Source organism: Trachypithecus francoisi, unplaced genomic scaffold, assembly GCF_009764315.1.
Source record: "Trachypithecus francoisi isolate TF-2019V2 unplaced genomic scaffold, Tfra_2.0 Lachesis_group5, whole genome shotgun sequence".
Lineage (NCBI taxonomy): Eukaryota > Metazoa > Chordata > Mammalia > Primates > Cercopithecidae > Trachypithecus > Trachypithecus francoisi.
The window spans coordinates 136,808,099-136,830,275 of NW_022681470.1; the positions used below are offsets into that span (position 1 = coordinate 136,808,099).

The following is a 22,177-nucleotide window of genomic DNA, read 5'->3' on the forward strand; positions in this document are numbered from 1 at the left end:
TCTGCACAAAGCCCCTCTCTACTAAAAATACAAAAATTAGCCAGGCATGGTGGCAGGCACCTGCAGTCCCAGCTACTCAGGAGGCTGAGACAGGAGAATTGCTTGAACCTGGGAGGCGGAGGTTGCAGTGAGCCGAGATTGTGCCACTGCACTCCAGCCTAGGTGACAGAGCAAGACTCCATCTCAAAAATAAATAAATAAATGCAAATACAAAAAATTAGCCAGGTGTGGTGGCAGGCCCCTGTAATCCCAGCTACTTGGGAGGCTGAGGCAGGAGAATTGCTTGAACCCGGGAGGCAGAGGTTGCAGTGAGCCAAGATCATGCCATTGCTTTCCAGCCTGGGCGACAGAGTGAGACTGTGTCTGAAAAAAAAGAAAAGAGAAAAGGGGAGGGGAGGGGAGGGGGGGGAGGGGAGGGGGGAGGGGAGGGGAGAAAAGAAGGAGGGAGGGGGGAGGGGAGGGAGGGAGGAAAGAAGGAAGGAGGGAAAGAAAGAAAAGAAAAGAGGGAGGGGAGGGGAGGGGAGGGGAGGGGAGGGGAGGGGAGGGGAGAAAAGAAGGAGGGAGGGAGGGAGGGAGGGAGGGAAAGAAGGAAGGAGGGAAAGAAAGAAAAGAAAGAGAAAGAAAAGAAAAGAAAAGAAAAGAAAAGAAAGAGGAAGGAAGGAAGAAGGAAGGAAGGAAGGAAGGAAGGGAGGAAGGAGAAAGAAAGACAGAAAGACAGAAAGAAAGACAGAAAGAAAGAAAGAAAAAGAAAGAAAAGAAAGAAAGAGGAAGGAAGGAAGAAAGGAAGGAAAGAAGGAAAGAAGGGACGGAGGGAGGGACAGAGGGAGGGAGGGGAAGAAAGAAGAGAGAGAGAGAGAGAAAGAAAGAAAGAGAAAGAAAGAAAAGAAAGAGGTGAAACTAAGTTTTTTTAGTTGAGGTGAAATTTACATAGCATAAAATTAGTTGTTTAAAATGTACAATTCTGAGGTATTTAGTACATTCACAGTGTAATACAACCATCTAGTTTCAAAATATTTTCATGACTCCACCTGTAATCACAAGTACTCAGAAGGCTGAGGTGAGAGAATTGCTTTCCCTCAGAAGTGAGACCAGCCTCGGCAACATAGTGAAACGTGGTAGCTCACACCTGTAATCCCAGCACTTTGGGAGGACAAAGCGGGCCAATCATTTGAGGTCAGGAGTTCGAGACCAGCCTGGCCAATATGGCGAAACCCCATCTCTACTAAAAATACAAAAATTAGCTGAGCATGGTGGCACGTGCCTGTAATCCCAGCTACTCTGGAGGCTGAGGCACGAGAATCGCTTGAACCCAGGAAGTGAAAGTTGCAGAGAGCCGAGATGTGTCACTGCACTCCAGCCTGGGCAACAGAGCAAGACTCTGTCTCAAAGAAAAATATATATATATTTTTTTCTGAGGTGGAGTTTCGCTCTTGTTGCCCAGGCTGGAGTGCAATGGCGTAATCTCGGCTCACTGCAACCTCCGCCTCCCGGGTTCAAACAATTCTCCTGCCTCAGCCTCCCGAATAGCTGGGATTACAGGCATCCACCACCACACCCAGCTAATTTTTTTTTATTTTTAGTAGAGACAGGGTTTTGCCATTTTGGCCAGGGTGGTCTCAAACTCCTGACCTCAGGTGATCCAGCCACCTCAGCCTCCCAAAGTGCTGGGATTACAGGCGTGAGCCACCATATCTGGCACATATATATATATTTACTTTAATTAACTGGACACAGTGGCTCACCTCTGCAGTCCCAGTGCTTTGGGAAGTGGAGTCAGAATTGCTTGAGCCCAGGATTTCAAGGCTGCAGTGTGTTTATTTTTAAAAATAAAATTAATACGAGGCCGAGCGCAGTGGCTCACGCCTGTAATCCCAGCACTTTGGGAGGCTGAGGCAGGCCAATCACCTGAGGTCGGGAGTTCAAGACCAGTCTGACCAACAACATGGTGAAACCCCGTCTCTAGAAAAATACAAAAAAATTAGCCGGTCATGGTGGCGGGTACCTGTAATCCCAGCTACTCTGGAGGCTGAGGCAGGAGAATCACTTGAACACAGGAGAGGTTGCGGTGAGCCAAGCTTGTGCCATCATACTCCAGCCTGGGCAAGAAGAACAAAACTCTGTCTTAAAAATAATAGTAATAATAATACAATAACACACATAAAAATAAATTAGCCCAGCATGGTGCATACCCGTAGTCCCAGCTGCTCAGGAGGCTGAAGTGGGAGGATTGCTTGAGCCCAGAAGTTTGAGGCTGTATTGAGTGATAGTCATGCCACTGACCTCCAGCCTGGGAGACAGAGCAAGACCCCATCTCTAATAAATAAATAGGAAAAGGCCATGAATGTGCCCCTGTGGGAGGAGGTGGGTGCCTTGGAATCCTGCAGGAGTTAACAGCTGTTACAGAGGTCACTGCACAAGCCCAGGGGGCTATCACTGGCCCTCAGCTCCCTATGGGAACTCCTGAGTCAGGGGCCACCCACAGGGCTTCTCATGGGGTGCAGAGCTGGGCAGGGATCGGGGAGGGCAGCCTAGGCCACGAGACACCCAGGGAACACAGGGACCAGCCCAACATGGCTTCTCAGGGAGACACTCCCAGCATCTCAGGGAGGACCCCTTCAGGGCTCACTCTGAACCATTCATCCTGGTGAGGACCCAGCTGTGGAGGCGGAGAGAGTGTCCTTTATTTATTATATTTACTTTTTTTTTTGGAGGTGGAGTCTCACTCTGTCACCCAGGCTGGAATGCAGTGGTGCGATCTTAGCTCACTGCAACCTCTGCCTCCCGAGTTCCAGTGATTCTCCTGCCTCAGCCTCCCGAGTAGCTGGGACTACAGGGATCCCCCACTACCATGCCCAGCTAATTTTTGTATTTTTAGTAGAGACAGGGTTTCACCATGTTGGCCAGGTTGATATTGAACTCCTGACCTCAAGTGATCTGCCCTCCTCAGCCTCCCAAAGTGCTGGGATTACAAGCATGAGCCACCATGCCCAGTGTTATTTATTTATTGAGTCAGGATCTCTGTCACCCAGGCTGGAGTGCAGTGGCACGATCATAGCTCACTGCAGCCTCAATCTCCTGGGCTCAAGCGATTCTCCCACCTCAGCCTCCCAAGTAGCTGGGACTACAGGTTTCAGCCACCATACTCAACTAAGTAATATATATATAGGGCCGGGAGCAGTGGCTCCCACCTGTAATCCCAGCACCTTGGGAGACCAGGGCAGGCAGATCACCTGAGGTCAGGAGTTCAAGACTAGCCTGACCAACATGGTGAAACCCCATCTCTACTAAAAATACAAAATTATCCGGCCGGGCGCGGTGGCTCAAGACTGTAATCCCAGCACTTTGGGAGGCCGAGACGGGCGGATCACGAGGTCAGGAGTTCGAGACCATCCTGGCTAATACGGTAAAACCCCGTCTCTACTAAAAAAATACAAAAAAACTAGCCGGGCGAGGTGGCGGGTGCCTGTAGTCCCAGCTACTCAGGAGGCTGAGGCAGGAGAATGGCGTAAACCCGGGAGGCGGAGCTTGCAGTGAGCTGAGATCCAGCCACTGCACTCCAGCCTGGGCGACAGAGCGAGACTCCGTCTCAAAAAAAAAAAAAAAAAACACAAAATTAGCTGGGCGTGGTGGCACAAGCCTGTAATCCCAGCTTCTCAGGAGGCTGAAGCAGGAGATTATATATATATATAATTGCTATATATATATAAAGATGGAGTCTCACTATGTTGCCTAGGCTGGTCTTAAATCCCTGAGCTCCAGTGACCCTCCCACCTCAGCCTCCCAACCTCAGCCTCCTCCAACCTCAGTGCTGAGATTAGAGGCGTGAACCATGGTGCCAGTGTCTTAAAATATAGCTCTGCACCATCTGACACCGCAGGGCTGTGGCCCCGGGCTGCGTGCCATCAGTGCCAGTGGAAGGAAGCTAACAGCCGCCCCTGACCCAACTATCCTCCCTCCCTGTCAGGGTTTCAGACGCCTCCGCCTCTCGGTCCCTTCCTTCAAAGCCTCAGACAGCCCACTGACAGGCCCAGGCTCAGAAGTCCAGGCTTTCTGTAAATGTGAGATATAAAAAGAACCGTGGGGTAGAAATGGCCCCCAGCTTGCTAACAGATGCCACCCCCACGCTGCCCACAGCATCGCAAACACCCCCACACACACAGATGTGCGCTCGTGCGCCTACATGCAGACACACGGTGACAAGCCCGCATTTAGAATCAGGGAGAAGGAGGCCAGCCAGCTGGGAGAAAGCCAAGCCTGACTTTATGAGGAAGGCCTCTCTCCTCGGGCAGAGCTGGCCCCTGGAAATGGCAAATCCTGTGGCTTCCTCAGCTAAAGTGGGTCAAGCCTACACTAGGAATTCACCTCCCAGCAAGGACACAAGGACACTGTCAGGCCCTGGCTGCCAGGCCTTGACAGGACTCAGCCCAAGACTGGCCTTCAGGGCTTTTTTTTTTTTTTTTTTTTTTTTTTTACAGACAGGGTCTTGCTCTGTCACCCAGGCTGGAGAGCAGTGGCACGATCATAGCTTACTGCAGCCTCGACCTCCTGGGATCAAGCGATCCTCCTGTCTTGGCCTCCCAAAGTGCTGGGATTACGGGCTAGAGTCCTCTCCCCCAGGGCCTTCCCAGGTTTTGTTATTTTTTATTTTATTATTGTTTTTTTTTTTTTTTTTTTTTTTTTTTTTTTTGAGGCGGAGTCTCGCTCTGTTGCCCGGACTGGAGTGCAGTGGCCGGATCTCAGCTCACTGCAAGCTCCGCCTCCCGGGTTTACGCCATTCTCCTGCCTCAGCCTCCCGAGTAGCTGGGACTACAGGCGCCCGCCATCTCGCCCGGCTAGTTTTTTTTGTGTTTTTAGTAGAGACGGGGTTTCACCGTGTTAGCCAGGATGGTCTCGATATCCTGACCTCGTGATCCGCCCGTCTCGGCCTCCCAAAGTGCTGGGATTACAGGCTTGAGCCACCGCGCCCGGCCTATTATTGTTATTATTATCTTTTTTTTTTTTTTTGAGACAGAGTCTCACTCTGTGACCCAGGCTGTAGTGCAGTGGCGCAATCTCGCTCACTGCAAGCTCCACCTCCCAGGTTCATGCCATTCTCCTGCCTCAGCCTCCCGAGTGGCTGAGACTACAGGCGCCTGCCACCACGCCCGGCTGATTTTTGTATTTTTTTTTTTTTTTTTTTTTTAGTAGAGACAGGGTCTCACCATGTTAGCCAGGATGGTCTCGATCTCCTGACCTCATGATCTGCCCGCCTGGGCCTCCCAAAGTGCTGGGATTACACGCATGAGCCACTGTGCCCGACCTATTATTAAGTCTCTTTCTGTCTCCCAAACAGACAGTGGCGCCATCTCAGCTCACTGCAACCTCTGCCTTCTGGGTTCAAGCGATTCTGCTGCCTCAGCCTCCCAAGTAGCTGGGATTACAGGCACCTGCCACACCCAGCTAATTTTTGTATTTTTAGTAGAGACAGGGTTTCACCATGTTGGCCAGGCTGGTCTTGAACCCCTGACCTCACGTGATCTGCCTGCCTCAGCCTCCAAAAGTGCATGAGCCACCACACCACTCCCTTCCCTGGCTTTGAACGCACATGGAGGATGACTAAGAATGTGACCATGGAGCCTCCGCACCTCCCGTCCCTTGGTCCCACCTTCGCCTGGCCACATGGCTGCACTTCTGCCTGGGGAGCCCATCTCTCTGTGCCCACTTCTCTGCTTCCAAAGACCCTTCTTCCTCTCTCTGGGCATCTGCAGCCCCTACCCAGCCAGCCCCCTGAGATCTCTGCTCATGTACCCAACCCCACCTACAGCCTGAGAGCTCCCTAAACCCACCCAGTGCCACAATCATTCATCTCCTGCCTCAGCCCATCTATCCTCCCCAGCAGCGGACTGTATCCTTTGCCCACCCATCTGGAATTTTCTGCCGTTCCTTCAACTACATTTTGAGCATCAGGTGAGGATCAAGCACAGGCCTGGGAGCCGGGAGTGCACAGTGCTGAGGAAGAGGGATCCTGTTCCAGCCCTCAAGGGCTCACCATCAGATGCGGGAGGATCAATCAGCCCAGCCTACATCAACAAACCAAAAGGAGGCCAGGCGCAGTGGCTCCCATCTGTAATCCCAGCACTTTGGGAGGCCGAGGCGGGTGGATCACCTGAGGTCAGGAGTTCAAGACCAGCCTGACCAACATGGTGAAACCCCATCTCTACTAAAAATACAAAAATGAACCAGGCATGGTGGTAGGGGCCTGTAATACCAGCTGCTGGGGAGGCTGAGGCAGGAGAATCGCTTGAACCCAAGAAGCAGAGGCTGGAGTGAGCCAAGACCACACCACTGCACTCCAGCCTGGACAACAGAGAAAAACTGTCTCCAAAACAAAAAAAGGAAAGCTCACTGGCTTAGAGACAGGAAGTAGAATGGTAGAAGGGGCTGGGGCTGGTGGTGTAGAGAATATTGATTTGATGTTTAACAGAGACAGAGTATTCAGTTTGGGATGATGAAAGTATTCTGGGCCAGGTGCAGTGGCTCACACCTGTAATCCCAGCACTTTGGAAGGCTGAGGCGGGTAGATCACCTGAGGTTGGGAGTTCAAGACCATCCTGGCCAACATGGTGAAACCTCGTCTCTACTAAAAACAGAAAAATTAGCCAGGCATGGTGGTAGGTGCCTGTAATCCCAGCCACTTGGGAGGCTGAGGCTCGAACATCGCTTGAACCCGGGAGGCAGAGGTTTCAGTGAGCCGAGATAGCATCACGGCACTCCAGCCCGGGAGATAGAACAAAACTCTACCTCATAAAAATATATAATAATAATAATAATAATAATAATAATAATAAAAAAGCACTGGTCCATGTTGCAACATGCATGAACCTAAAAAAAAAAAAAAAAAAAAAATGATGCTAGGCTGGGCACAGTGGCTCATGCCTGTGATCACAGCACTTTGAGAAGTCAAGGTAGGAGAATGACTTGAAGCCAGTTCGACACCAGCCTGGGCAACAAAGCAAGACCCTGTCTTTTTTTTTTGAGACGGAGTCTCGCTCTGTCACGCAGGCTGGAGTGCGGTGGCCGGATCTCAGCTCACTGCAAGCTCCGCCTCCCGGGTTTACGCCATTCTCCTGCCTCAGCCTCCCGAGTAGCTGGGACTACAGGCGCCCGCCACCTCGGCCCGCTAGTTTTTTTTTTTTTTTGTATTTTTAGTAGAGACGGGGTTTCACTGTGTTAGCCAGGATGGTCTCGATCTCCTGACTTTGTGATCCGCCCGTCTTGGCCTCCCAAAGTGCTGGGATTACAGGCTCGAGCCACTGCGCCCGGCCAACTAATTTTTTGTATTTTTAGTAGAGACAGAGTTTCACCGTGTTAGCCAGGATGGTCTCGATCTCCTGAACTTGTGATTCCACCGCCTCAGCCTCCCAAAGTGCTGGGATTACAGGCGTGACCTACCGCGCCGGAATTTTTTTTTTTTTTTTTTCAGAAGGAGTCTCCCCAGCCTCCTGAGGAGCTGAGATTGCAGGTGCACGCCACCACACCCGACTAATTTTCATATTTTTAGTACAGACGGGGTTTCACCAGGTTGGTCAGGCTGGTCTTGAACTCCTGACCTTGTGATCCACCTGCCTCGGCCTCCCAAAGTGCTGGGATTACAGGCATGAGCCACCGAGCCCAGCCAAAAAAAAAAAAAAAAAAAAAGTTTTATTAGTCAAGCATTGTGGTACACACCCATAGTCCCAGCTACTCAGGAGGCTGAGGCTGGAGGATTGCTTGAGCCCAGGAGGTTGAGGCTGCACTGAGCTATTTTCACACCACTGCACCCCAGCCCAGGCAACAGAGTGAGATTGTTTCTAAAACTAAATTTTTTAGGCTGGGCTTGGCGGCTCATGCCTGTAATCCCAGCACTTTGGGAGGCTGAGGCGGGCGGATCACGAGGTCAGGAGATCCATACCATCCTGGCTAACACAGTGAAACCCCATCTCTACTAAAAATACAAAAAATTAGCCGGGCGTGGTGGCGGGCGCCTATAGTCCCAGCTGCTCGGGAGGCTGAGGCAGGAGAAAGGCCTGAACCCGGGAGGTGGAGCTTGCAGTGAGCCGAGATTGCGCCACTGCACTCCAGCCTGGGCGACAGAGCGAGACTCCGTCTCAAAAAAAAAAAAAAAAATTATAAAATTTTAAAAAAATCATGCTGAAAGAAGCCAGACACAAAAGGCCACAGAGTAGATGATTCCATCGATATGAAATGTTCACAATAGTCAAATCCACAGAGACAGGAAGCAGATTTGTGGGTGCCAGGGGCTGCTGGGAGGGGGAATGGGGAGTATTTAATGAGGACAGTGTTTCAGTTTTCCAAGATGAAAAGAGTTCTGGGCCGGGCGCGGTGGCTCAAGCCTGTAATCCCAGCACTTTAGGAGGCCGAGACGGGCGGATCACGAGGTCAGGAGATCGAGACCATCCTGGCTAACACGGTGAAACCCCGTCTCTACTAAAAAAAAAATACAAAAAATTAGCCGGGCGAGATGGCGGGCGCCTGTAGTCCCAGCTACTCGGGAGGCTGAGGCAGGAGAATGGCGTAAACCGGGAGGCGGAGCTTGCAGTGAGCTGAGATCCGGCCACTGCACTCCAGCCTGGGCGACAGAGCGAGACTCCGTCTCAAAAAAAAAAAAAAAAAAAACGAAAAGAGTTCTGGAGATGGATGGTGGTGGCGGCTGCACAACAATGTGAATGTTCTAAATGTCACTGAAATGTTCTCTTTAAAATGGTTATTTTGAAATGAAGTATGGAATGAGGAAAAAAGTTTTTCTTTTTTTTTTTTTTTGAGACGGAGTCTCGCTCTGTCACCCGGGCTGGAGTGCAGTGGCCGGATCTCAGCTCACTGCAAGCTCCGCCTCCCGGGTTTACGCCATTTTCCTGCCTCAGCCTCCCGAGTAGCTGGGACTACAGGCGCCCGCCACCTCGCCCGGCTAGTTTTTTTTGTATTTTTTTAGTAGAGACGGGGTTTCACCATGTTAGCCAGGATGGTCTCGATCTCCTGACCTCGTGATCCGCCCGTCTCGGCCTCCCAAAGTGCTGGGATTACAGGCTTGAGCCACCGCGCCTGGCCGAAAAAAGTTTTTCTAAAAAAGTTAAAAAAAAAAAAGGCCGAACACAGTGGCTCACGCCTGTAATCCCAGCACTTTGGTAGGTCGAGGTAGATGATCACCTGCAGTCAGGAGTTTGAGACCAGCCTGGCCAACATGGCGAAATCCATCTCTATTAAACATACAAAAATTAGCCGGGCGTGGTGGTGGGCGCATGTAGTCCCAGATACCCGGGAGGCTGAGGCAGGAGAATCGCTTGAATCTGGGAGTCAGAGTTTGCAGTGAGCCAAGATTGTGCCACTGCACTCCAGCCTGGCGACAGAGTGAGACTCCGTCTCAAAAAAAACAAACAAACAAACAAACGGCCAAGCGCGGTGGCTCACGCCTGTAATCCCAGCACTTTGGGAGGCTGAGGTGGGTAGATCACAAGGTCAGGAGTTCGAGACCATCCTGGTCAATACAGTGAAACCTTGTCTCTACTAAAACTACAAAAATTAGCCGGGCATGGTAGTGTGCTCCTGTAGTCTCAGCTACTTAGGAGACTGAGGCAGGAGAATCACTTGAACCCAGGAGGTGCAGCTTGCAGTGAGTGGAGATTGCGCCACTGCACTCCAGCTTGGGCAACAGAGCGAGACTCCGTCTCAAAAAATAAAGAACAAAAACAAAAGGAAAAGAAAGAAAAATGCACTGGTCGCGCTGAGAAGAGGAGATAAGAGAGGCTGGGGACCAACTAAGGGAGCTCAGGGCACATCTCCAGATCCAAGACAATGAAAGAGATGGAGCCTGGTGTAGACAGTGATAGTAGATGGGGGTAGAGAAACACAGAGACAGCAGATGGGCCTGGGGGACTGGTTAGCAGAGGTGACCCATGGAATAGATCTGACCCATCCGCCAGGAGATGTGACAGGGGAGCTTGCTTGCTGATTTTTCTCTTTTTTTTTTTTTTTTGAGACAGTCCCGCTCTGTCGCCCAGGCTGGAGTGCAGTGGCACGATCTCGGCCCACTGCAACCTCTGCCTCCTGGGTTCAAGTGATTCTCCTACCTTAGTCTCCCAAGCAGCTGAGACTACAGGCAAGCGCCACCACACCCGGCTAATTTTTATGGTACTTTTAGTAAAGATGCGGTTTCACCATGTTGGCCAGGCTGGTCTCGAACTCCTGGCCTCAAGTGATCCACTCGCCTTGATCTCCCAAAGTGCTGGGATTACAGGCGTGAGTCACTGCGCCCCGCCTCTTTCTTTTTTATTTTCTCTCTCTCTCTCTTTCCATTTATGTATTTTTAATTAATTAATTAATTATTTTGTGAGACAGAGTCTCCCTGTGTTGCCCAGGCTGGAGTGCAATGGCATGATCTTGACTCACTGCAACCTCCTCCTCCTGAGTTCAAGTGATTCTCGTGCCTCAGCCTCCCGAGTAGCTAGGATTATAGACATGCGCCACCATGCCCAGCAAATTTTTTTATTTTTAGTAGAGACAGAGTTTTGCCAAGTTAGCCAGGCTGGTCTTGAACTCCTGACCTCAGGTGATCTGCCTGCCCCAGCCTCCCAAAATGCTGGGATTACAGGTGTGAGCCACTGCGCCTGGCTTTTTTTTTTTTTTTTGAGACAGAGTCTCGCTCTGTCGCCCAGGCTGGAGTGCAGTGGCACGATCTCGGCTCACTACAAGCTCCGCCTCCCAGGTTCACGCCATTCTCCTTCCTCAGCCTCCTGAGTAGCTGGGACTACAGGCACCCGCCACCACGCCTGGCTAATTTTTTTGTATTTTTTTTTTTTTTTTTGAGACAGAGTTTTGCTCTGTCGCCCAGACTGGAGTGCAGTGGCCGGATCTCTGCTCACTGCAAGCTCCGCCTCCCGGGTTTACGTCATTCTCCTGCCTCAGCCTCCCGAGTAGCTGGGACTACAGGCGCCTGCCACCTCGCCCGGCTAGTTTTTTGTATTTTTTAGTAGAGACGGGGGTTTCACCATGTTAGCCAGGATGGTCTCGATCTCCTGACCTCGTGATCTGCCCGTCTCAGCCTCCCAAAGTGCTGGGATTACAGGCTTGAGCCACCGCGCCCGGCCAATTTTTTTGTATTTTTAGTAGAGATGGGGTTTCACTGTGTTAGCCAGGATGGTCTTGATCTCCTGACCTTGTGATCCACCCGCCTCAGCCTCCCAAAGTGCTGGGATTACATTCGTGAGCCACCATGCCCAGTCTCTTTGTTTTTTTTTTTGTTGTTTTTTTGAGAGACAAGGTCTCACTCTGTTGCCCAGTCTGGAGGGCGGTGGCGCAATCATGGCTCACTGCAGCCTGGAACTCCTGGTCTCAAACAATTCCTCCCATCTCAGCTTCCCAAGTAGCTGAGACTACAGGCACGTGCCACCATGCACGGCTAATTTTTTTTGTAGAGATGGGGTTTTGCTATGTTGCTGAAGTTGAACTCAAACTGAGAGGGGGGAGCTTGAGTTGAGGCAGAAGTCTGGCCTCCTGGCCTTTGCTCCTGCCGTGCCCATAGCCAGCCTGCCCACCTCAGTCCTCAATCCTGTTTCACCTTGAAGAGCCCAATGTCCCTCCTTCCCAGGGGGCAGCCAGTGTTAAGGATCAGTCCTTAGCCAGTCCTCCTGCCTCCAAATCACACCAACCTCTTTGCCATGCCAATGAAGAAATGATCCTGGGACAGCCTGAATCAGGGTCAGACTGACATGAGGGTCTCAGGCCCCTTAGAAGAGGGGTCCACAAGCTTCTTCTCCAATGAGCCAGACAGTAAATATTTTCAGCTTCGAGGGCCAGACAGTCTGTTCAATGACTCAATTCCGCGGTGGAGCGTAAAAGCAGCCACGGATACAGGGTAAATGAATGAGCACAGCTCCGTGCCAATAAAACTTTATTTATGGACACTAAAATTTGAATTGCATATACTTTTCCCCATGTCGTGAAATTTCCCTTTTGATTTTTTTTCCCCCAACCATTTAAAAATGAAAAAGCCATTCTTAACTCACAGGCTGTGCAGAAACAGGTGGCAGGCTGGATTTAGCAAGCCCCGGTTTAGATGGTTCCAACACCAGCTCCTCTCTCCCTCCACCCCACATCTGCCCCTTCAACTCCCATATCAGGGAGTCTGGGAGGATTATCCATTTTTTAAGAAGTTTCTTATAAGGATGATAGAGTCTTACATTGTTAAAATAAAAACCTGAGTCCAGCTACTTGGGAGGCTGACACTAGAGGACTGCTTGAGCTCAGAAGTTTGAGTCCAGTCTGGGCAACATAGTGAGACCCCTATCTTTAAAAATTAAGGCCGGGTGCAGTGGCTCACGCCTGTAATCCCAGCACTTTGGGAGGCCGAGGCGGGCAGATCACAAGGTCAAGAGATTGAGATCATTCTGGCTAACATGGTGAAACCCCATCTCTACTAAAAATACAAAAAATTAGCCGGGCGTGGTGGTGGGCGCCTGTAGTCCCAGTTACTCGGGAGGCTGAGACAGAGGAATGACGTGAACCCAGGAGGCGGAGCTTGCTGTGAGCCGAGATTGTGCCACTGCACTCCAGCCTGCGACAGAGTGAGACTCCGTCTCAAAAATAAATAAATAAATAAAAATAAACTTTTTTTTTTTTTTTTGAGGCAAGGTCTTCTTCTGTCACCCAAGCTGGAGTGCAGTGGTGTGATCACAGCTCACTGTAGCCTTGACCTCCTGGACTCAGCAGATCCTCCCACCTCAGCCTCCCAAGTAGCTGGGACCACAAGCACCTGCCACCACACCCAGATAATTTTTTGTATATTTTCTAGAGACAGGGTTTCTCCATGTTGCCCAGGCTGGTCTCAAACTCCTGGGCTCAAGCGATCCTCATGCCTGGGCCTCCGAAAGTGCTGGAAATAGCTACTGCACATGGCCTTAAAAAAAAAAAAAAAAATGTTGACAAAGAGTCTTTGTCAATATTTGGGACAAATGTTGTCAACATTTGGGAGGGGGAGGTTGCAGTGAGCCGAGGTCATGCCGCTGTACTCCAGCCTGTGCAACAAGAGCGAAACTCTGTCTCAAACAAACAAAAAAATTAGCCAGGTGTGGCCCAGAGTGGTGGCGCACACCTGTAATTCCAGCACTTTGGGAGGCCGAGACGGGCGGATCACTTAAGATCGGGAGTTCCAGACCAGCGTGACCAACAAGGCAAAACCTTGTCCCTACTAAAAATACAAAAAATTAGCCGGATGTGGTGGCACGCGCCTATAATCCCAGCTACTCAGGAGGCTGAGGCAGGAGAATCACTTGAACCTGGGAGGCAGAGGGTGCAGTGAGCCGAGATCGCGCCACTGCACTCCAGCCTGGGCAACAGTGAGACACCATCTAAAAAAAAAAAAAAAAGCCGGGTGTGGTGGTGGCTCATGCCTGTAATCCTAGCACTTTGGGAGGCTTAGGCGGCTCAATTACCTCAGGTCGGGAGTTCCAGTCTAGCCTGGCCAACATGGTGAAATCCCATCTCTACTTTTTTTTTTTTTTTTTTTTTTTTTTGAGACGGAGTCTTGCTCTGTCGCCCGGTCTGGAGTGCAGTGGCCGGATCTCAGCTCACTGCAAGCTCCGCCTCCCGGGTTCACGCCATTCTCCTGCCTCAGCCTCCCGAGTAGCTGGGACCACAGGCGCCCGCCACCTCGCCCGGCTAGTTTTTTGTATTTTTAGTAGAGACGGGGTTTCACCGTGTTAGCCAGGATGGTCTCGATCTCCTGACCTCGTGATCCGCCCGTCTCGGCCTCCCAAAGTGCTGGGATTACAGGCTTGAGCCACCGCGCCCGGCCCCATCTCTACTTAAAATATAAAAATTAGCTGGCCATAGTTGCAGGTGCCTGTAATCCCAGCTACTCAGGAGGCTGAGGCAGGAGAATCGCTTGATCCAAGGAGGCAGAGGTTGCAGTGACCCGAGATTGTGCCACTGCACTCCAGCCTGGGCAACAAGAGCAAAACTCTGTCTCAAAAAAAAAAAAAAAAAGCCGGGCGCGGTGGCTCAAGCCTGTAATCCCAGCACTTTGGAGGCCGAGACGGGCGGATCACGAGGTCAGGAGATCGAGACCATCCTGGCGAACACTGTGAAACCCCGTCTCTACTAAAAAATACAAAAAACTAGCCGGGCGAGGTGGCGGGCGTCTGTAGTCCCAGCTACTCGGGAGGCTGAGGCAGGAGAATGGCGTGAACCCGGGAGGCGGAGCTTGCGGTGAGCTGAGATCCGGCCACTGCACTCCAGCCCCGGCGACAGAGCAAGACTCCGTCTCAAAAAAAAAAAAAAAAAAAGTGAGGGGGAGGAGGGGACAAATAGGAAAGTTGTTTAGCTTTGCAGGGTCTCTGTCAAAACAGCTGCAATCTACCACAGCAGCAAAAAGGCAACCACAGATAATATGGACTCAAATGGGTGTAACCTGTGTACCCTGAATTCATGAAGGCTGAAATTGCAATTTCTTATAATTGTTACGTATCATGGAATACTCTTCTTTTGTTTTCAACCACTTAAAAATGTAAAAACTATTCTTGGCCCAAGGGCTGTGCAGAAACAACGGGAAGAATGCCGCCTATGGGCTGTGGTTTGCAGACCTGGGTCTAGTTGGCTTCTTGTTCTCCCACACGTTGTTGGGGGCTGGCACAGGCTAGGCTTTGCCCACAAAGGTGTTGCATGAATGAACACTGCGTGCGTGAATGGTGGCAGCCAGCCGGGCCAGCAAGAGAACCCTTTCATCATCACCTCTTTCCTGAGCAGCCTTGGGAAAGCCGCTTAACCTCTCTGGGCCTCGTGTTTACAGCTGTAGGTGATCCCGATGTTAGTCTTGCTGGTTTGTTTTGAAGATGTTAAATGTATCTGGCCCGCACAGGCCCTGCCTCAGCCCTGGTGGGGGCCTAGGGATTGCCACTCCTCCTCCCCAAAGCTGAGAGGCTGTCATTAAAAGGGAAAAGGTGGCTGGGCACAGTGGCTCACACCTGTAATCCCAGTGCTTTGGGAGGCCGAGGCAGGCGGATCATGAGGTCAGGAGTTCGAAACCAGTTTGGCCAATATGGTGAAACCCTGTCTCTACTAAAAATACAAAAAATTAGCTGGGCCTGGTGGCAGATGCCTGTAATCCCAGCTACTCCAGAGGCTGAGGCAGGAGAATCGCTTGAACCCAGAAGGCAGAGGTTGCAGTGAACCGAGACCGTGCCACTGCACTCCAGCCTGGGAAACGGAGTGAGACTCCATCTCAAAGAAAAAAAAAAAAGGGAGAAGGCAGAAGTCAGGAGCCTCCCCACACTAGCTCAGGGCCCTCCAGCATCACCCCTTAAGCCCGCCGGGCTGGCGCCAGGGCCTGGCCAGCACCACACACACACTCTCCTCCCGTCCTAAATATATTCCAACCTCAGAGACATTCCACGCCCCACACTCAGTTCCGCCTTCCTCCCTTAGCTTGGTACCAGAAAAAAAAATCCCACCGAAAGAGGGCGGGTAGAGGAGGAGGAAGCAGGAGAGGGCAGTGTGGCCGGTCTTGAGATGTGGCCTGAAGGGTCCTGGCCTTTATGGGGATGCTGGGATGGCAGAGATTGTAGGATGAAGAGGACCTCCATTCTGTTTCTCTCCTCTTCTCAGTTGCTCTGAGTCACCATTCCAGCAGCCCCTGGCCTGGAGCCAAGGCAGAGTGGGACATGAGGGCAGAAGGCAGGCAGGGAGATTCGCTTGAGTCCCTAGTTTCTCCTCCACGCCCACAGGGGCCATCGGTCTTGGAGCACACACCCTAGCACCCACCTAGTAAATACGGAGGCAGCGTCAGGGCACTCCACGCCCTCTGGCTCCAGGGCCGCCACTGCCACCACCCACCCCGGGAACCAGGAAATACAACAAGGCAGCCTGACTCCACCCACCTCAGGCTGCTGTCCAGCAAGCCCGCCCAACAGGAAATGGGAGGCTGGCACCCCTTGCTCCAGGTCGAGGGACAGTGCAATGGGCCATGCTATGGTCTCACCAATCCCTTCCTAAGATTCTGGAACCCGCAGATCACCTCCACCACAAGGACTCGATCCAGGCCCAAGATGAGAAAACACATGTTCCTGGCCGGGCGCGATGGCTCGTGCCTGTAATCCCAGCACTTCGGGAGGCCGAGGCGGGCAGATCTAGAGGTCAGGAGATCGGGACCATCCTGGCTAATGGTGAAACCCTGTCTCTACTAAAAATACAAAAAATTAGCCGGGGCTGGTGGCGGGCGCCTGTAGTCCCACCTACTTGGGAGGCTGAGGTAGGAGAATGGCATGAACCTGGGAGGCGGAGCTTGCAGTGAGCCGAGATCACGCCACTGCACTTTAACCTGGGAGAAAGCAAGACCTCGTCTCAGAAAAAAAAAAAAAAAGAAAAAGAAAAATAAAACACTGGCCGGGCGCGGTGGCTCAAGCCTGTAATCCCAGCACTTTGGGAGGCCGAGACGGGCGGATCACGAGGTCAGGAGATCGAGACCATCCTGGCTAACCCGGTGAAACCCCGTCTCTACTAAAAAATACAAAAAACTAGCCGGGTGAGGTGGCGGGCGCCTGTAGTCCCAGCTACTCAGGAGGCTGAGGCAGGAGAATGGCGTAAACCCAGGAGGCAGAGCTTGCAGTAAGCCGAGATCCGGCCACTGCAGTCCAGCCTGGGTGACAGAGCAAGACTCCGTCTCAAAAAAAAAAAAAAGAAAAAGAAAACACACGCTCCAAGTTACTTTGCAGGTTGGTGTGAGTGTGGACAGGTAGAACAGTTGAAGCAGGCGGCAAGGCTGTGCCCCACCCCGCCCCAACATTTGGCAACATCTGGAGACATCTTTCATTGGCACAGGGTTGAGGCCAGGGCTGCCAGTCAACATCTAAGATGCACGGGGTAACTCCCTGCACAAAGAATGATCTGGCCGCACATGGAGAAACCACAGACTGGACGCAGTGGCTTATGCTTGTCATCCCAACACTTTGGGAGGCTGAGGCAGGAAGATTGCTTGAGGACAGCCTGGGCAACACAGAGAGATCTCCGTCTCTGAAAAAAAAAATTTTTTTTTTTTTTTTCTTTTGAGACGGAGTTTCACAGCACTTTGGGAGGCAGAGGCAGGAGGCTCACTTGAAGCCAGGAATTGGAGACCAGCCTCAGCAATATAGCAAGACTCCGTATCTGCAAAAAAATTTAAAAATTAGCCAGGCATGGTGATGTGCACCTATAGTGCCCAGCTACTTGGGAGGCTGAGGTGGGAGGATCACTTGAGCATAGGAGTTCAGGGCTTCAGTGAGCTATGATCATGCCACTGCACAGCAGCTTGGGCAACAGAGTGAGACCCTGTCTCTAAAAAAACAAACAAAAGAAAAAAGAAAAAGAAGAAAGGCCAGGCACAGTGGCTCACACCTGTAATCTCAGCATTTTGAGAGGCTTAGGCTAATGGATCACTTGAGGCCAAGAGTTTGAGATCAGCCTGGCCAACATGGTAAAACCCTGTCTTCACAAAAAATACAAAAATTAGCCAGGCGTGGTGACACATGCCTGTACTGGGGAGGCTGAGGCAGGAGAATTGCTTGAACCCAGGAGGTGGAGGTTGCAGTGAGCTGAGATGGCACCACTGCTCGGCAGCCTGGGTGGAAAAAAAAAAAAAAAAGTCAAGAAAAAGAGGCACAAGCCTGGGAGAAAGGAGGAGAACCAATGAGGATCCCAGGCTGTGTGCAAAGATACAGCAGTGCCCACTCAGTGCTCAGAGAACAAAGACCCTCCCATGAACACCCCCAATACAAGTGGCCTCATCACAGCACCTGCCACCCTGCCCCTGCCAGAGCTGCAAAGCAGAGAGAGGTTACATTATATACATGTAACAAATGTTCTCATATACGCCATGTACATGCACAAATAAGCGATTTTCTTGAGACAGGGACTTGCTCTGTTGCCCAGGCTGGAGTGCAGTGGCATGATCATAGCTCACTGCAGCTTCAAACTCCTGGGCTCAAACCACCCTCCCACCTTGGCCTCTAGAGTAGCTGGGACTACAGGTGTGCGCCCCCATGCCTGGCTAATTTTTTGCAGAGATAGGGGAGGGGGTTGGTCTCGCCATGTTGCATAGGTTGGTCTCGATCTCCTAGCCTCAAGTGATCCTCCCACCTTGGCCACTCAAAGCTTTTGGAATTACAGGCATCAGCCACTTTGCCTGGCTCAATTTTTTTTTTTTTTGAGACAGAGTCTCACACTGCTGCCCAGCCTGGAGTGCAGTGGTGCGATCTTTTCTCACTGCAAGCTCCACCTCCCGGTTCACACCTTTCTCCTGCCTCAGCCTCCCGAGTAGCTGGGACGACAGGAACCCGCCACCATGCCTGGCTCATTTTTTGTATTTTTAGTAGAGACGGGGTTTCACTGTGTTAGCCAGGATGGTCTCGATCTCCTGCCCTCATGATCTGCCCACCTCGGCCTCCCAAAGTGCTGGGATTACAGGTGTGAGCCACGGCGCCCGGCCTTTTTTTTTTTTTTTTGAGATGGAGTCTCAAAGTCTGGAGCAAACTCGGGCTCACTGAAACCTCATCCTCCCAGGTTCCAGTGATTCTCCTGATTCAGCCTCCTGAGCAGCTGGGACTACAGGTGCACCCCACCACCACCAGCTAATTTTTTTTGTTTGTTTGTTTTGAGACGGTGTCTTGCTCTGTCGCCCAGGCCAGAGTGCAGTGGCACGATCTCCGCTCACTGCAAGCTCCGCTGCCTCCTGGGTTCATGCCATTCTCCTGCCTCAGCCTCCCGAGAAGCTGGGACTACAGGTGCCTGCCACCACGCCCAGCTAATTTTTGTTTTTGTATTTTTAGTAGAGACGGGGTTTCACCGTGTTTGCCAGGATGGTCTCGATCTCCTGACCTCGTGATCCGCCCGCCTCGGCCTCCCAAAGTGCTGGGATTACAGGCGTGAGCCTCCGCGCCCAGCCTAATTTTTGTATTTCTAGTAGAGACAGGATTTCACCATGTTGGCCAGGCTGGTCTCGAACTCCTGACCTCAAGTGATCTGCCTGCCTCAACCTCCCAAAGTGTTGAGATTACAGGCGTGAGCCACTGCACTTTGTGAAACCTTGTCTCTACCAAAAACACAAAAATTAGCCAGGTGTGGTGGCGCACGTCTGTAGTCCCAGCTACTTGGGAGGCTGAGGAGGAAGAATCATTCAAACCTGGGAGGCAGAGGTTGTAGTGAGCTGAGACTGTGCCACTGCACTCCAGCCTGGGCGACAGAGTGAGACTCCATCTTAGAAAAAGAAAGAAAACCTCCCAGACTGAAGAGAAGCAGCCCCAGGGGCATGCACCCTCAGCTTCCCCCTCCAAACTGGCTTCATATCTAACCCTCATGGGAGGGAATTTCTGGTCCCAAACAGCATGACAGCACTTTAAACATTCCAGTATCTGTTTATAAGGTAGTGTCCGCAGGGATTTGGAAGGTGTCTGGAGAATGCTTGGAAGGCAGCGCGCTGACTTCAGCGGCCTCCTCCAGCCAGCAGCACGAAGGGGTGAAAGGGTCCCAGGAGCCCCACCCCACCTACCGCCACCTCGTCCTGAGTCTGAGAGCTGCAGCCGGCACAGACCAGGCGGTGAGTAATTGCAGGTTTGCTTCAAGCCTTCTGGGTCGTGAGAAACCAAACCAAGTTTCACTCCGGAAGGGCGCGCCTCCGCAGCAGGGGAGAGAAGGAAGGTGGTTGGGGGTGGGGTGGTCTCAGGTGGAGGTTAGCAGCAAGCTGGCCTGGAGCCCAGGCTTCAGAGCTTACCAAGCCTCAGCTGCTGGGCCCCGGCCCCTGTGGCCTCTGACACACCCCTGACTAGGCGGGCCGCCCGACAGGCCCTCCCTGCCCTCGGGTCTAAAGGCTGAAGCAATGAGCCATTTCCTTTCCTGTGCACTCGGCCAGGGCCCCGCTGATTCCAGACACCAGCAAGGACGGGTAGTGCGGAGTGGCTGGGGGCAGAGGGAGACTTGCAGCAGCCTCTCTAGTCAAGCAGTTTGATCATGCTCAGTAAATAATGTTTACAAAACAAGTAAATAAGTCAGGGTGGGGCACGGCGGCTCACGCCTGTTATCCCAGCATTTTGGGAGGCTGAGGCAGGTGGATCACGAGGTCAGAAGTTCAAGATCAGCCTGGCCAAGATGGTGAAACCCCATCTCTACTAAAAATACAAAAATTAGCCGGTCGTGGTGGTAGGCACTTGTAATCCCACTCCTCAGGAAGCTGAGGCAGAGAATTGCTTGAACCCAGGAGGCGGAGGTTGCAGTGAGCCGAGATCGTGCCTAGTCTGGTTGACAGAGTGAGACTTCGTCTCTAAAAATTAATAAATAAATAAATAAATTTAAATAAACAAGTGAACAACAAACAACTTTGTCTTTATCCAGCCCCTGGACTGAGGGTGCACAGATTGACCCCTGGGGAAGTTTTCATCCTGCAGAAAGGGGAGAAGAGAGGAAAATGAAGTAACCTGGTGAGTGATCAACCCTGGATGTGAGGAAAAACAGGCAGCCTAGGAGTGGCAAGGAGACCTGGGGCGCGGCTCTCAGCTCCCAGAAGGAGCTGGTTCCTTATCTGAGAACCTCAGCACTTTGGAAGGCCGAGGCGGGAGGATCACTTGAGCTCAGGAGTTAAAGACCATCCTGGGCAACATAGCAAGACCCCTAAAAAAACGAGTGAAGTGCCTACTTTTTATCCTGACCCAGGCTTATGGGGGGGGTTAAGTGAATGCATGGAAGTGACCAAGTACAGCATAGCTTCGGGGCCTGCGGCTGCCGTAAGCATCAGTGAATCTCTCTCATGACTATGGGGGAGGTTATCTTAGTTGTAAAAAACCGGAAGGCTCCAGGGCAGAAGCAAAGTCTCTGGGGCCTTTGGAGGCTCTCGGAATCTTCCGAGGGCATTTCTCAGACTCTCTGTGTAAACAGAGGGGATTTGGCTTGAAGCCTCAATTAACACAGCAGCTAATTCCCCCAACATAACTTCTCAGGGCTCCCAGGAGGAAAAAAACTGTTTCCAAGGCTCCCAGCTCACTCCTGCCCCTTAGGGAGCTCCTAGACTGCCTGTGTCCTCTTGGTAGGCCCCTGGGAGTACTTCTCAAGCCAAGGGAAACTGAGACCCAGGATGCCAAGGGAACTGGTTCAGGGATCGTGGCCCCTAAATAAGCCCAGCAAGGCAGCTAGAATAGTGATTTGCACACATGGCTGTTCCTTGGATTTACCTAGGATGCCTGGGTTCCCTGACCCCATCCCTGTCCATGCCCTGGAGATCCTGGTGTAACCTATCTGGGGAAAAGCCTGGAACATCTCAGAGCTCAGTGCACACGCTTCTCCCAGGCTAGACCTGCCCTGTCCCTGACTGCACAGCCCTCAGCAATAGAAAAGAAAGCCCTGTAAGTCCATTAAGTGAGAAAAGGTGTGATTCACCTCACCCCTGCTAATCACACTCACAAAAGCCTCAATTAACACAACAGTTAATTCCCGCAACAAGATTTCACCTCGGGCTGCCTCTCCCCCTCCCCATAAGGTGGGACCTGGGAGGTGCTCCCTGCAGCTGCACCTCAGGAAAGGGTTAACAGGAAGTGTCTGGCGTCCTGCAGCCACAGAAGCCCCATTGTTTTCCAGCCCGTCCCCTCCCCCTCGTCCAGGAAGACCCTCCGGGGAGCCCCTTCCAAGTGCCCTGGAGTCTCTCTAGGCTGAAGGCCAGCCCACCGGGAGAGTGTGCACAGGAAAAGGAAACCCGCTGGGTGCGGGCTGGGGAGGCACAGCTGTCACTGACGCATCTTAGGCGGGGGGCAGTTTCCGAGGAGGGGCGCTCCATCTTGCCCGCCTGGGTGTGGGAGGGGGTCAGCCCTCCCTACAGTCCCCATCTGGAAGCCAAAAGCCTTTTATTTGGGGTTCTTAGGTAAAACTGGATCCCCTGCCTCCCTCCAGCCATGCCCCCGTCCCCACCCCACCCCAAGCATCCCTGGGTCCGAAAGTTTAACATCCCACCACTCCTCCATCTGATTTCAGATCACTCCTCCAGGTCCTAACTGTCAGCTTTCTCTGATTAACTGTGCTGGGTGGGGTGGCCTGGATGGGGTGGGGGTGGTTGCAGGAAGGAGAACTGTTGGCAATTCCCTGGGAGCCCATGGGGGCGGGCTGGCTGAGGGTGAGCAGCTGGCAACCAGACAGGCCG

General features: G+C 52.0%; 1 long non-coding RNA gene across 2 annotated transcripts in view; it reads right to left on the bottom strand.

Annotated features, from left to right (window-relative positions):
- The window catches only part of LOC117075612, a 35,492-nt gene extending 15,420 nt beyond the window's left edge, over nt 1-20,072 (bottom strand). Inside the window, exons 1-2 of one of the 2 annotated variants that reach the window (XR_004434062.1) lie at nt 19,547-20,072; nt 15,480-15,789 (exon numbers count right to left, since the gene is read on the bottom strand). This is a non-coding gene — a long non-coding RNA (uncharacterized LOC117075612). The remainder of the gene's footprint in view (nt 1-15,479; nt 15,790-19,546) is intronic. The other variant, XR_004434061.1, reaches the window with a different exon arrangement.
- Nucleotides 20,073-22,177: the final 2,105 nt, after the last annotated feature.